Source organism: Hordeum vulgare, chromosome 1H, assembly GCF_904849725.1.
Source record: "Hordeum vulgare subsp. vulgare chromosome 1H, MorexV3_pseudomolecules_assembly, whole genome shotgun sequence".
Lineage (NCBI taxonomy): Eukaryota > Viridiplantae > Streptophyta > Magnoliopsida > Poales > Poaceae > Hordeum > Hordeum vulgare.
This window is the reverse complement of record NC_058518.1, coordinates 250,690,953-250,698,561: the sequence shown is the minus strand read 5'-3', so window position 1 is coordinate 250,698,561 and position 7,609 is coordinate 250,690,953. Positions and strand designations below refer to the sequence as shown.

Below are 7,609 nucleotides of genomic sequence, written 5' to 3'. Positions count from 1 at the left end.
TCAGCAACTTTTTGTTTTCCAAAACTTGGTTTCATTTCTATTTGTTGGGTCTTTTCAACCAAATTATTTGTCCAATATTAAATCCAACATTATTTCATATTCAAATCAAGAAAACTCCAAGTTGAATTAAAATCATCCATCATATAACATCACATAATACATCTCCCAGGTTTGCACAATCAAAATACACACTTTTTGCACCAACACCAGCATGGCTGATAAACTAGTAAACTCACACTACTACAAACAAAGTTTCACTTGCTTCCAGCATAAGTCTAGAAGCAAATCAAAAGGAGCACTTGCTTCTATGGTTTGGTTGGTTGTAGTCGCATCCAGACATGGAAGGATGTTGCTGAGAGCAGTCTTTGCTCGAGGATGGTCTGCTCATTCGTCCATTGCGTGACATGTATCCTTTGAAGCACTGCAACAACAACAAAAAGCTTTTTGACTTACAGAAGCAACTTGGTTAAGTTTTTCGCGGACATTCTGCAGCAGATCGGACAGGGTACCTTCCCACTTGTTGAATTCCAGCTCTTTTTTGTTTAGAATCTTGTCAGCAATCTGAAATGAATAGAGAACATGATTACAATATTTATCAATGGAGGAGTAGGTAACTCTCGCTCACACCACAAGCACAGATTATAGTCTCCGATGATGCCAGTCTGACTTGCTTTGGATAAGCAAAGATAAGGATTCATGCTCCATAATGAAATGGTCAGCAATAGAATGAATGTACAAGTATTTGAATAGCCGAAGAACGAGATGAAACAGACTGCATACAGTAAGTCAGTAATAACATACGGATCTGACTACAGGTGGGCTGATCCGGCTACTGAAGCAATTTCAGCGCTGGGTGGACCATTAGATTGCACATCTTCAAAGAAGATTCCATCTACTTTAAGGAGTTAATTAAATTCGCACCAAGCAAGCCTGCACACGAGACTTTGCAGGACAAGAGGAAGCCAACAATGTTGCTCAGCAGGCTGGGATATTCATCTCTGGCCAGAAAAGCAACACACACACACACCATGGAGGGGACGGGGGCAGGTGAGACAGAAGGACATGTCAGTTAAATAAACGTGTCAGCGTCACTCCTTACTCAGGTGCACACATACATGTCAGTCAAATAAATTTGCATCTTAATAGCACTGAGTGATGACGTTATACACACTAAAAGAACTACAGTAAGTGCGTAAGGGAAAAAGACTTGGTATTTTTCTTTTGAATCTCATGGCAAGCTATACTAGACGCTAATGATCACTCGACTCCAAGAAATCCAACATCGGACTAATTGATCCACACACAAGGGAGTCCAGTCCAATTTATTCCAAAATTAGTAGTTCATTTATATCGTTCCGATGAGACTGAGAGCTGTAATCATCGCTAAATAAAAAGGTAAGGTTCAACTAAGCTTAGTGATGTCATATTTGCGAGACGAAACTGCTCTGTGTACTAGCATTGGATGGAAATCTACAGTATGCATACCATTGTTGTTTGCAAAAAAGGTAACAAAGAAAGAAGCAGGCTAGCTCTCCACCCCTAAATGCATTACACGAGCTGTGGGATATAAAAACCTGCTAGTAGTCATTCATCCACACCAGCAAGATTATTATTAAATTTAAACATGAATGACAGATCATGGAGCTGGCTGGGAAATTCATCACCTAATAATCCTGAAAATCAGAAAAGATAAATCAGATCTGGTCCATTATTTTTGTTTCAAGAGTTATGTGTTGGTTTTATAATTTGGAACTGCCAAAACCCACATCCTCTCCAAAGACATAAGAGGTGTCAAAATGGAACTCATCTTCAGTTCACTTGATTGTGTGTATAACTAAGTCAAATGGATTGGTGAGCTGGGAATGTTCAGATAAGCATATATAAGTCATTGCTTTCTCATACACTAGCTTACAAAATGATAAGCATATATAACTGAGTGCATATATTTATTTTTTCTCCAATTTTAAGAGCGTGTATCCTACTGGGAACACTAGCATACTGACATGGTGTACAGCGAAAATTAATGTTGATTGCCGGACATATTATTTACAGCGAAAAGAAATGTCAAACATATACCTGCACCTATGAAACAGAAACACAGTATATAGGAAAACCTCAGAGATTCAGTGCATAAATAACATGGACTTCGAAAAAGTTCAGAGATTCATAAATTGTAAGGACAACAAGCAAGCAAATCTGAGGACAGAACTTGGCTGCCTATGGGGGTGTACGCATAGTTCATGCTATATTCAGAAATTCAGTGTATGCAAGAGCACACATTTGAGATCAGAAATACATCCATTTGTGCTACAATGAAAGAAGAGTAGAAAAAAGGAGAAATGTGAGGACATAACTTCCCTGTCGATGGGGTCTGCTGACTCATTGTAGGCTAGCACGATGGAGGAGCGGCGAAATAAGAGGGCGACGCCGCTGCCGACGACCACGGCGATGGAGGTGGCGGCGGTTCTGGAGAAATTCGAAGTGACCACCAGCCAACGGATCTGCTCCATGGCCGTGCACTTGAGCACCGCCTCCTTGCTTGGCGCACTCCTCCTCCCTCGGCCAAGGTGCCATTGGGCTAAGGCAGACACGTACATACGAAAGCAGGTTAGCAAGTAGAGCAGGTCCTTTGGTGAAAAAGAACACTATGGCTGCTTTGCAAGGATAGATATGTAGCATCATTCTAAGTTGATAGAGGTGCATTGCACTGGCACAAAAAGAGTTGGAGAAAAAATAGGGGGCGGACCTTGGTCGTCGGAGAGCAGGGCGAGGATCCTGTCGACGAGTTCCTGCAAAAAAACACGTACATCACATGATTGGTTTAGCGAATGCAGTGAATATTCTTAGAAAAGAAAATAAAATTAAGGAGCCCAAGTAAACATGCTCAACTCACGCAATAGTTAATGTCATCCCAAGGATAGACACTAGTTCAGTTTTCAGTGAAAGTGACTCAGAATTTCTAGTATAAAGAAATAGACTGCACAGGCAATTGGTGAAGATTAAATAACCAAAATTTTCGTTGCCCAGGAATAGAAAAAGCAAAGGCTGATGTACATAAATGTGTCTGTCTAATACCTTCTCAACATACTGTTCCCTTGTAACTAGGCCACAAGTTTCCTTCTTGAATGCAGTCTCAAGAATCTAAAAATCACAATTCTTTGTGTTAGCTTGTAAAATACAGCTGCACGGTATACCTTTACATGCAAAAACCTATATAATCTTGGGAAGAAGCCATGTCAAAGATTGGATAAAATAAATCCACCCAGTGACTTCAATTAAAACAAATACATAGAATTCTAAAAAAAGAATCAATACTCCCAGTCTACAAGTTCTGCGTATTCCTAAGTGAATCATTCAAATGCTAAAATCAAACAGCGTACAGGCACCACACCCATCAAGATCTATCAAACTTAGCTGTGAGCCATCAAGCAAACATTGTTACGAAATCTGCAAGTAGCTACATATATGTCCTTCAAGGCTAAGAACTGGCATTTTCTGAATACAGTTATCCGAGAAAAGCTAACTATGTCATGGTAACCCCAGTACATAATTCTCCACCAACAAGAGTAACAACTAAGGCTTCCAAATCCCGCAATATCTACTCGTGCCAAAGCACGCCCGGTTCAACCAGTACGCGAATCGCTCCAACAACATCCAAATTCAACCCCATATGCATGCTAGGAAGCGAATCAACCGGTAAGCAGACGAATATTGGGTCGCGGGCCAAACCCGCGATGCACGGGGCGACGACGATTTTACCTCGGAGGTGCTGGAGCCGAACTGGAGGAGGCCGGGATGCCCGTCGGCGTTCTTGCTCTTGAGCTCCTCGCTCTTCCAGCGCTCTGCCTCGCGTAGCTTCTCTAGCCGCCGGATCTTCATCGCGTCCTGCGCCGTGCCAACTTACCCGTCGCCGAACCCCGACATCCTTCCTCCTCGGATTTCCCGGCAGGTGGGGGTTGGGGTGTAAGGTCAGGTCGCAAGTATTCGATGGCGCGGCTGCGGGGAAGAGGAGAAGGCGTCCTGACCTCTGGCCTTCTTGCCGATGTCAGCATAGAGCCCCGGGCCAGCGGCGGTGACGGGGGCGGGGGCCGGGGTGGGCTTGGGGCGTCCATGGAGAAAGGAGGACGGCGGCGATGGCGGGGGGCTCCGCGGCGAGGAGGCCCGGTGCATGGGATCGGCAGCTGGGGAGAGGTGAGTGCTACGTGTGCCGGCAATGGGGTAGAGCTCGAAGGCCGGTAGGTCGTCGGTGGGGGTAGGGGAGAGGTGGCCACCGCCGGCTCGTTGGGTGGATCTGGGATTTGGCCATTCAGGGGAGGAGGAAGACAAAGCAAAGGAGGTGGAGGTGGTAGTGGAGCGAAGCCTAGGGTTTGGTGGGCCGGTGGGTTGGATGAACGGATGGATGCACATACGGATGGATGGATGTTTGACACGTCATCGATCCATGCCATAGCAGATTTCACCAATCAAATAATTTCAAGTGCCCAAAAATTTCGCTACTTGAACGGATCTACAAGCAGGGAAAGGAGAGGAGGCGGCGCCGGCCACGCCACCGCCGTTGGCAGTGCCGATGGCGCTCGCCCAGTCACCTCCGCGCCGGCCACGCCCGCGCCCACCGCCACCCCCGTCACTCGTGCGCCCACCGCCACCCCCGTCGCGACCGCTAAGCCGCCACCGGCTGTCGCGCCGGTCAAGCCGCCTCCGGTTGTCGCGCTCGTGTCCGCGTCGCCGCCCGTCGTGACGCCTCCTCTCGTGTCACCACCACCCGTGAAGGCGCCTCCTCCCGTGACGCCGCCACCGGTCACCGCGCCTCCGCACGCGACGACGCCCCTGCCGGCGGCCGCACCGGCCGAAGCGCCCGCCGTGCTCCCTCCTGTGGCGATGCCCCCACCGGTGGCCGAGGCACCCGCCGTGCTGCCTCCGGCCAAGGCTCCGTCCAAGAGCAAGAACAAGCACAAGAGAAAGAGGAGCGGCAAGAAGGAGTCGCCCGCCCCCGTGCCGGAGACGCTCAACCCGTCGGCCCCCATCGCGCCCAAGCCCACCACCGTGGAGGACGTCTCCGGCCCCGCACCATCCGCCAACGATCTGGTAATCCATCACTCTCTTATTTTTTGTTCGAGAAGAGCGGCAGCAACTAATGGCGATCGAATGAACGTTTCTGAATTTGTTCTTGGTGCAAAGCGGGAGAGGCCGGCAGTATGGGCGCTGGGGTATCGTCGTGCAGACCGCCGACATGGTTCCTTTTCTACTGGAGCTGCTGTACGTACATACATATCCCTGGTTATTTGGGAGTTTCTCTGCTCTGTCTATGATTACTCTCCTTTTGCACGTACATCATCCATGGTGGTGCAAATTTGAGTTTCTGTGCTGATGCATTACTTTTATGTCCAGGTTCTGGCCTACAAAAGCCAACCGAAGGATGAGACAGATTGCTGCCGAGATCGAGAGGATCCTCAAGGGAACCATCGCGAAAAGAGAGAACGCCTTGAGGGCCGGCCAAGCCACAAGCGACGATCTCCTCGGGCTGCTGTTGGATTCCAACATGGCACACAGCAGGGAGGGCGGCAACTCCAAGGCACGACAAGGCACGATCTCCTCGGTTCATGTTGTGGGCACGACTATGGATGGATGTAAATTCTTTGAAAAATCAAACAACAATTATATATGAAGCATAACCATCTTCTTGTAACTTGACATGTAAAACCTATGTACAAGAAAGATATTTTGAAATTCAGGTCATGCAACAGCTAGCTATGAAGCATATACATCTTATTACGACATGTTTAGGATGTACTCATACCATACTTGTCTAACACAAGTACAGTATCAAACTCACAGCACAATAACCTGAATAAAACTCCTGTAAATCAATATCAGATAGGGGGAAAAAGCTGGTTCGACAGCCAACAACACTTGCAGGTATGTCCCTCGGTACAATTTTGATGCTTCACCAGGATACAAAGATGCATCAACATGCACTAAGTAGGTCGCCAAGCCAGACATGGATACTTTTGGGAGACAATGTCTCATCTTGTTGATGCACGTGAATTTCACGTGCATGCTTACTAGTTTTTCTAAAATTGACGAAGTTATCAGGACATTGTATCCTTCTATGTGACCAAGTTATCAGGACATATTTAATGTACAATTGACGAAATGGTTGGGTGTTAAAGGCTTTTATCGACCTCTCGTATGGTGGGTTGGACAATCCCTCGATAGGTGTTAGCAAGAACAATACTATAGAAGAATCTTATGAGGAGACTGAACTAAGCACAAACATGAATTAGCAGCCAAGTGTTTGATTAGCGGTGCGGGTAATTCACATAGACAATGGGCCTAAATTTTGGCTGAGGATGATCATCTACTAAGGAGACTCTCTTGGCAAATTTTTATCTCAAATGGATGAATCTAGGTGGCACTTGCTTTGCAAAGTAACACATTGTGCAGAAATATGGATGTTGAAGCTAAGATCAAATGAATGAATGGATTGAGCTAAAATTTGGTGTATGATGTTAATTTGGGCATATGAAGGCACTGTATAAAACTTATACCATTTGGACATGCCAAAGTGACACTTCCTTCACAATGTGCCAATCCGGACAGAAATTTGTAATTGAAACTGGGCTCACATAGATGATTGGATTGAGCTTAAATTTGGAGGAGAATGATAATTTGGGCACATTAAGGTACTGTAAAAAATTCATAAAATTTGGATAAACAAAACTTGTACTTCCTTCACAATGCTCTCCACTGAACAGAATATTGGGAAAAATATTGAGAGAAACTGGCTGAATTAAATGAGCTAAAATTTGGTGCAGTGAGGTTATATGGTCAGTGTCATCCCGTGGTAAATTTGTCATCAACTATAAAGCAATATAAAACATAGTTGCTTGACAAAATGAAAATATTACCAAAAACAAAGATTGGATGATGAGATCACATGAAGTGTTAGATGTGGCTAAAATTTTATGGAGATCTATGTTTTGGGCACATAGATCATGTGAAAAAAATTCAACTCATGAGTATATTCCTATCTAGTACTTCACAAAGCTGTTAGCTGAACACAAACTTTGGAAATTTGCTGAGAAATATTTATTAGGAAAATCGTTACGAAAGTTTTCATGAGGCAATGATTTGGATAGGAAAGAGTTCCCAAACAATATGAGGGTAATCAAAGAAATAGAAATAGCACTTCCTTCACAAAGTGCTATTCTGAACACAATAGGAAAATGAATATTTTTTAATTATTTTTGAACTATGGAAGGGAGGGTTTTCACATATTTGAGAAATATATGGTCCAAAGTATTTATGAGAATTTTTCGAGAATTTTTAGAAATGATAGAATAGTAGGTTGCTTCACAAACTAGGATCAGGTGGGATAGAATGGACCCACGAGTGACATGTCAACATAGTTAGAACATGTTACGACATTTTTATAATCGTTGTAAAAGTTATGACGATCTCATCTTATGCGATTGCGACGTTTTTGACTTACATCGTCCTAATTTATACGTAGATTTGATCCCCTCAAACGGTTTACAACGATCTCGGATGAAATCATCACAGATTTATGACGAATTCATCAACGACGTCTTAGAAAACGTCATGTATG

The 7,609-nt window shown here is 44.8% G+C and overlaps 1 pseudogene; it reads left to right on the top strand.

The window, feature by feature from the left end:
• The first annotated feature begins 4,411 nt into the window (after positions 1 to 4,411).
• LOC123398304 lies at positions 4,412 to 5,878 on the top strand (annotated as a pseudogene).
• The last annotated feature ends 1,731 nt before the right edge of the window (positions 5,879 to 7,609 follow it).